At 50.1% G+C, this 7,965-nt stretch overlaps 1 protein-coding gene across 5 annotated transcripts in view; it reads right to left on the reverse strand.

Moving 5' to 3' along the window:
• The window catches only part of ADORA2A (adenosine A2a receptor), a 30,243-nt gene that overhangs the window by 19,620 nt on the left and 2,658 nt on the right, over window positions 1–7,965 (reverse strand). The window contains exon 1 of one of the 5 annotated variants that reach the window (XM_039726023.1): window positions 7,573–7,959. The exons of the other annotated variants lie outside the window; for them this stretch is intronic. The gene's annotated coding sequence lies outside the window, so the exon portion shown is untranslated. Of the gene's footprint in view, window positions 1–7,572; window positions 7,960–7,965 lie in introns of those variants that run through there. 5 annotated transcript variants of the gene reach the window in all.

Here is a 7,965-nt window from a genome sequence, read left to right on the forward strand (position 1 = left end):
TAAAAAAGGGAAAGAAGGGCAACAATTCTGTTTCACATTTCCATCCCTGCTGCAGTCCAGGCCAAGAAAGGAGGATGCACTCCAGCAACAAGCATGGTGAACCTGGGTGTAAAGTCTTGACTGATTTCCCAGAGATACCCAGACTGCTGCATCAGTGCCAGCAGACAGAACCACACCCTGCCAGCCTGTCCTGTGCCTCTCTTCTCCTCCTGTTCATGCCCATTAAGAAAAAAACTAAAAAACAAAACTGCCCCAAAAGTGAAATCCCACTGGACAACAAGCAAGATGGACTGGCTGACAGGAATGGCAAATCCCAAACCACTATTGCAGCTTTGCCTCCTGCCCTCCAAGTGCTAGAAGTGGATTAATTTTTATTGTGGTAGCGGAAGATTACAACAGAACACATTTGACCATATTTTTTTTTTCTAAGTGGCTGTTATAAATGTTTAAAAGCAAGGAAAAAACCTCACAGTAATTATTCTAATTCTAATGGTCACAGAAAGCCAAGGAGGGCAAAACTAAGTAAGGATGAATGACCAGCAGTTAAATAAGCCAGCCCAAACAAACAGAAGGGAAAACAGCTCCCCTGTGCTCACCAAAGTCTCACTGGGCAGCAGGCATCATGATATATTGCCAAAAGACACCAAAACATTGGATTTTTTAGCAAATTTTTCGTACTCAGGATGGCTGATGTTCATTTATCTATGTGGAGTTTCTAAAAAAAAAATAATAGAGCATTTGGATAGGCTTTCATAAGGCAGACAAGTGAAAAAGCATAATTAAAACCATGTACCATGGCCAGAAACAAGTTACTACTGCCAATATCATCCACAATGTCTCTGAGGAGCCAGCTTTCCTTTCCTGTGTGAGGGAAGAACTCAAAGGCAAACTCTGCCTCCTCACAGCCCTACTAAAGCCAGATGTGTTCACACATGAGGAGCATTTCCTTCAAGGACAAAACAAGAGAAATGAGGGAACAGAATATAAAGAAGTGACCCACTGAGGAATACAGGCAAGGGAAGAATTTACTCTGAAGATATTTATCATATTGCTAATGCATCCTTTCTGGTCTATTTTAAAATAATGGAGCAGACGTCTCTCCAGATGTGACTTTGCCTCTCATTCTGTATGAAGTTTCCAGACAGGCAGTTGAGAATTGGGTACATCTGTTGGTTTTCTTGCTTTTTTATCCAGTTATTCCCAAACCCTACCTGCCTTCTCTAAGGGCAGGGTACCTCTCCACCATGGCCCGTGATCCCTGCTGCTGTTCCCTGGAGCAGTGTCCTGCAGGCTGCCAGGAGTGTTTGCAGAAACTCTGATGGTGAAACAAAAACTCACCGCGGAGCAGGGAGAGCTGCTGGAGCAGGTCAACCAACATCCTTCCACAGCAGAAAGAATGTAACTCCTACTACCTCTGTCCATTAAAATGGTTCCCCAGCTGTCCTTCCCTACCCTGATGAAGCGTTGTACCACACTGCTCATCCCAAAAGCAGGCAAAAGCCACAATAAGAAATTTTCTGTCCCCTGAGTTTTGTTTCCAGCAGTTTTCCCTCATCCATTCTGTAAGGTACTCTGACTGCTGATGCTCATTTGCTCAGTGGCAGCCTCACCATCCTGTCAGTGCCTCTGCCACAGCCTCGGAGCTGTTTAAGACGTTTTCAGGACTCTGCCACCCCCTGCGGATGGCAGAGGCGATGCCCTGATGATGGCCCGAGGCCGCATGCCCTCACTTTGTCGTTCTGCTCTTTGCTGTGACCTGCAGCACGCTGCTGTCACCCTTGAGAGGTGACCTGCGCTTCTACCGCAGCAGCCACACCGACACGGGAGGTTTTGGGTTTTCCCCAAATCCCTGATTATAACCCGGTTTATTAAGAACTTCCCAAGCTCCCAGTCGGTGATGCGGTGTCAGCGCGGTGCTGTGAGCTCCCCTCAGCCCCTGTGCCATTCCCAGCCCCGGCTGCGGTCAGAGCGCGTCCGCCCCAGAGGAGAGGAGAGGAGAGGAGAGGAGAGGAGAGGAGAGGAGAGCTGTCAGGACTCCACTAGAGCAGAGATCCCTCCACCAGCCTTGGCAAGTGGCCTTTCTGACCTGTAAAAACTTTAGATATCTTACAGTCTCTGCACAACAAGACATCATAGAAAAGGCCCATCTGTAAAGAAACCTGCAATCATTTCTCAAATGCATGGCAACCGTGATCCTCACACCTTTCCAAACAAGGACAAACCTAAAAAGACCCCCAAGGCAAATTCCTGAGGGACTGTGACATCTGACCCCAAACACAAAAGATGTTAGTCAGGCAGAGATGGATCCTGGGGGAGCTCTCAGAAGAGATACCCCAAGCCTTAAGGATGGTTTCTCCCCGTGGACTGTATCCATCCCTTGCCTGCTGTAATCACACAGCTGGGCTGTAGGGTGGCTACAAGGAGGAAAAGGAAGGTTTCCCTTTAGGCATGGGGTAGGAAAGTTAACAAGAACCCTAAATGAATCATAATGGCCAAGCAAACTTTGCATCAACATTTCATGAGACACAGGATGACATAAAAGAAAGTATTAATGTTTTTCGGGTGTCTGACAAAGTTAGGTGCCTCAGCTTTAAAAGGTCTGCTGAAGAGGCCCCTGCATTTTGGGATTATCAGGACCAGTCCCAGATTATCCCTGATTGATTAGGCAGCCATCAGCAAGGGTAATTTTTTTTTTTCTTTTTTTTTGCCAAAATCCGGGCTGCAGAACATTTTACAAGCTTTTTAAATGTCAGAGTGCTTCCCCACACATGCTCCAGGAGCTGTAATGGTGCTGGTGCCAGCCCAGGTCAGTCTGATGTGATTTTCCACCATCCCATTGAACCTGGGCACTGATCTGTGGATTGGACGTATGTGGAAACTGCAATTATTCAAATCAATTTCAACCACGTGCCTCTCTTCTGAAGATTTCAGTAAAAAGCCTCATACCCCTCAGCTGTCTTTTATCCAGGGGAACGTTTCCTATGGAAAATCCCAGTCTGTGCCCAAGTATATGGATCTCATACTGAAACCAAAGTTGTTATGATCAGGGAATATGACATTTAACCACCTACTTCCCTTAAGTCCTTAAGCTCAGCAGCTGATTCATACCAGGATCTGACAATCCTGTTCTATTGGGGAAAACTCAATAACCAAAATGATAGGGCTGTTTGTAGAGGACTTTCCCAGTACAAGAAGGGGAATTTGCATAAGAGGCCAATATTAGAGAACAGGCAGGGAGAGCACAAACATTTATGCTGCCCTAGTTAGAAAAAATAAGAGGGTGGGGGGGGAAAGGGGAGACAAGAAGCAAGAGGAGAACACGACAGAGCAAACCCAGACCAAAACATCTCCAACAAAGCAAATCCAGGAGAAAAAACAGACTCAGAGGTCTGAATGAGGAAATTCTAACAGGGAAAATGCAAAGCTCACCATTCCCGAAGGGATGCACGGGTGAGGCAGCCGGGTGAGGGGCTGCCCGGCCCGGGGATGCTCGGACGGGACCCCGGGGATGCTCGGGCTGGATTCGGGGCGCTCCAGCAGCCAAGCCCCGGGGAGCTGCGGGACAAGGGCCACGGAGGAGCCGGGAGCAGGAGCGGGCTCGGGGACACCGGGAATGCCGTGGAACAGCCCCGGGCTGCGGGGACTGGCATGCCAGAGCCTTCCCCTGGAACCGGGAGCAATCACAAATGCTAATGGACACACGGACAGGAGCCCGGCATGTCAGCCGGCACGTCTGCAAGGCTCCAGGAAAACCCCCCTTTCCTCTCCTCGTGTCACGGAGGGACAGGAAGGTTCCCTCACCCCGGGTGCCTCTCCCTCCCCTGCCCCTGGCTCAAGTCACCCCTGCAAGAAGTTTCCCTCCCTGCTAACTTCTCCATTGTCTCAGATGCATTGTTTGCAAATGTTCTCTAAAAATGCTTTGTAAAGTATCCTTTATTCCTGTTTCAAGGCTTTCCACATCCCTGTGTAACACCTGGACTTTATCTTGTTACCTGTCAGATAGTGATAAACCTACTGCACGCAACCCCTGACTTACCATCTAAGATAAATACAATTTGTCTTGTAGCTGTCATTTCTTTTCAAACCCTGCCTTCCACAGCTGCCTTTGTAGTGGTAATAAAATTACTTTATTTGGGCTTGAAACGAGTGACTTTTAAAGAAATAAAAATGTTAAACCCCCCATCAGCAAGAGCCCCAGGAGCCAGGCTGAGGAACGCAAGAGATCACACCTGTACCCATTCACATTTACCAAATACCTGCATTTGGTGAAGTGCTTTGAAATACTCTTTGCTGATTGCCTGAGGGCTGCCCACTGTGGCCAGGATGAAGAATGAGAGCAAAGGAGGTTTAAGCTGGACATCAGGGTATTTCCTGCACACCAGGAAAGCGAGGAGTCTGCACTGCTGGTCTTTAGGAGCAGGATGGAGAAAGATGTCAGGAATGGCAAAACCCATAGCTGATCCTGCCTGTGGGCAGAGGTCTGGATGAGATGACCTTCAAGTGCCTCCTAAGGATATTTTCCATAATTGAGAATTGTATGTGCCATCTGTCCACTCTGATCTACAGAGATCTACTGCAGGGGGAAAAAAGTGCAACACAACCAAAATTATCCCTGATGCAGATGCAACCCTAGTGAAGGGAGAGGCATCTTCTGACTACGGAAGGAACTGAAGCCTCCAGAGGTTAAATCACCTTCTGTGCATCCCCCAGACCCTCCTGCCCTCCCAAGACAGAAAGTTGCACCCCTAACAGTCCAACCTGAATATTCAACCACAAAAGCATCTCATTAAGTGGCAGCTTCCTCAGCATTTTTGAAACGAGCAGAGAGGCGAGGAACTGGAGCTGTTTTGTTCAAGCAGCTTTACCAAGGCTGTTCAGGTGCACTGTGCAAAACCTGAAGATGGTCCAAGAAGCAACCAAACCTTCTGGTCCTAAATACCAGATATCCTGATAAAAGGGAACAACCCTCCACTGACTTGTGAGGTTCTTCTCTGATTCCTTGACACACAGCTCAGGATCTCTTTCCTGGTTTTTACTTTGAAGTCCAACAAAAAAAAATGTTTAACAGCCCATTTCCATTTTCAGATGGAAATCACACAATAAAGAACAACCTTGGGAGTTAATCACAATCCAGATCAAATGAGAAAATGAACAAGCAGAGCCAGAATCTGTTTGAGCTGAAGACAAGGACAAACTTTGCAGGACACCAAGAGGGATAGGGGCAGCAGCCTTTGCATGGAGAACACCTCACTCCCAGCTGTGCAGAACTCACAGACTCTCCCCACACTGTGCCTTGCCCCATCTCGTGTGGGCAGAAATGTCAAACCCCAGCGAAGAGCTGAAGCACACTGAAAATGGTGAGAAATCTGCGAGACCTTAAACATCCTGTGCAGACACAATCATCAGGCAGGCGGAAAGGAAGTGGTAAGGGGAGAGGCTTTCCCTCAACGCAAGATGGAAAAGCAGCCAGGTTCAAAAACAAGGGGGGACCAGACCCTTCTGAGACACAGGACTGAAAGGAAAAGGAAAGATTCCCCCCAAACCTTCTGGAGGGCTGAGCTTTTCCCAGTGGTTCTCAGGAGAACTTAAGCACACAGCTCTACCTGAAATCCGTCAGGGAAGATTAAACAAAAAAGATGAAGAGCTTTCAAAAGTTGATTATATTCAAATGCAATAGCAGCAGCCCTTATGGAAACATCCTATTAAAATACCAACAAAAACAGAAATGCAAACATGGCAGACCTGGCAGAGGCTTTCCAGCTCAGACCTTTAGTGCCTTTTGCACCCACTGATAGAAGGACAGAGGCTAAAACATCATTATTGCCCTGACCTGGCAGAGGGTGATGCTGATTCTATTTTTCACACATAAAAATACATATGGAAAGACACAGATTATATGCACATGAAAATTACAAATGTACCACATGGCCACCATTTAAAAGGAGACCTGCCTGTCTTTTTTTTTTTTTTTTTCACACCCTGCAATAGGTCATTTTTGTTTTATGTACACACATACATGTTTGCAGTTTGTACCCACAGGTTTTCTCTACAAATTCAGAGGTTCACAGCTTTCTTTGTTAATTCAGAATTTAATCCATTTGCCACATTAGACAGGATTTCGTTTCCATAGGTTTTTGTGGTACATGATTACATTTTTATTGACTTTTTTATTGAGATTCAAAATAAAGTATTTCCTCAACAGACCTAATCCAATTTAAATATTTCTCACATCCTTGCTGGTCATTTTATCTAATCTTTTTCTACCTCACTTGGGCAATATGCTCCAGGGGTGTCTCTAACTGCAGGGGCTGGCCATGCTTTCTCTCTCTGTTAGCTTCCTTCATGCAGAAGAATGAATTTATCAATTACCCCAGTTCTTGAGTTACATGTGAGACTTACAAGCCTGATAAGAAACCTGAAAACAAATACATCCTAAGACAGAGTTATCTAATAGTTGGCCATCTGCTTAGGAAAATCATTTTAAGTAGTTACAGCAATTCTATTAACTATTTACCAAGTGAGTCATGTTGTTCTCTTTAAGTTAACCCTTCCTGTCTCTGCGGAGAGAGGGGAGTTTTTTCTCCAGGCAGTTTTGGAGAAGGTGCTCAACCACCTTCCCTCCTTCAGGCCATGGAGCCCCCTGCACTCGAGATCCCCCAAACTGAGGGCACAAAAGAGCAATAAAACAACGTGACTCTTAGCCCACACAAACCACCATGCAGAAATCTCCTCCCGGAGCATCCCCGGCCAGGGCAGCGCTCCCAGCACCGACACCCGGGATGGGAACGCACCCGCGGGGCAGGGCACGACCCTGCAGCCGCGTCCTGCCGACGGCTCCGGGACAGCCCCAGCTCCGGGGCAGCGTGTCCGCCTGCCCCTCGCTCCCTGTGCCCCTCGCTCCCTGTGCCCCTCTCTGCCCCTCGCTGCCTGTGCCCCTCGCTCCCTGTGCCCCTCGCTCCCTGTGCCCCTCTCTGCCCTGTGCCCCTCTCTGCCTCTGCCCCTCGCTCCCTGTGCCCCTCGCTCCCTGTGCCCCTCTCTGCCCCTCGCTGCCTGTGCCCCTCGCTCCCTGTGCCCCTCGCTCCCTGTGCCCCTCTCTGCCCTGTGCCCCTCTCTCCCTGTGCCCCTCGCTGCCCTGTGCCCCTCTCTGCCCTGTGCCCCTCTCTCCCTGTGCCCCTCTCTCCCTGTGCCTCTCGCTCCCTGTGCCCCTCACTGCCTGTGCCCCTCGCTCCCTGTGCCCCTCCGCAGGAACGGCTCCACCGCGGGGCCGGGGCTGAGCGCTCCCGGGCAGGGGAAAGGAGCTCGGCTGGGGAACTTTCAGCTGCTCGGCAGAGATAAGGCAGAGCTGGGGCTTCTGGGGACAAGACCGCGCAGGTTTGAAGCCATCTATTCGGTCCCTGAATAGAAGTCCATCTTTTCCCTTTAACACCACTGTGAAGCGGACAGAAACCTCCTTTGAAAGCACTACAGAGAAGTTCGCAGGATGAAGGGTGCTCCCCTGGAATTTTATGATTAAGCACAAATATCTGCTGGAAGGCCGAGGAGGGGTGGGTGCAGGGAGGCAAAGTCCAGCACCTGATGTTCGAGGGAAGATCCGCGGAGCAAACATCTTGGAGCGCGGGGGTGTGTCGGGGCACTGACAGCCGGGAGCGAACTCACCGGCCCCGCGGGGAAACACCGTGCGAGCCGGGCCGGGAGAAAGCGGCAGCGGGGCAAAACCGCCCCGTCTCGGGGCTGGCGGCTCGGCTGCACCGAGAGGGCAGCGAGCGGCCACTTTTCAAACTGGCGGGACAGGCAGCAGAGGGACGCGGACGCCGCGAGGGAAACCGAGCCGCGCACGGCGCTGCCGGGCCGGGACCGAGCCGCGCTCGGGATGCTCCGGCGGGACGAGCCCCGCAGCCCGCCCGGGCCGGGAGGCCCCGCTCCGCCCCGGGAGCTCGCCCCGGGCCCCCCGCCCCTCCCCGCGGC

The sequence above is a fragment of the Passer montanus genome, unplaced genomic scaffold (assembly GCF_014805655.1).
Source record: "Passer montanus isolate IOZ18808 unplaced genomic scaffold, ASM1480565v1 scaffold57, whole genome shotgun sequence".
Classification (NCBI taxonomy): domain Eukaryota; kingdom Metazoa; phylum Chordata; class Aves; order Passeriformes; family Passeridae; genus Passer; species Passer montanus.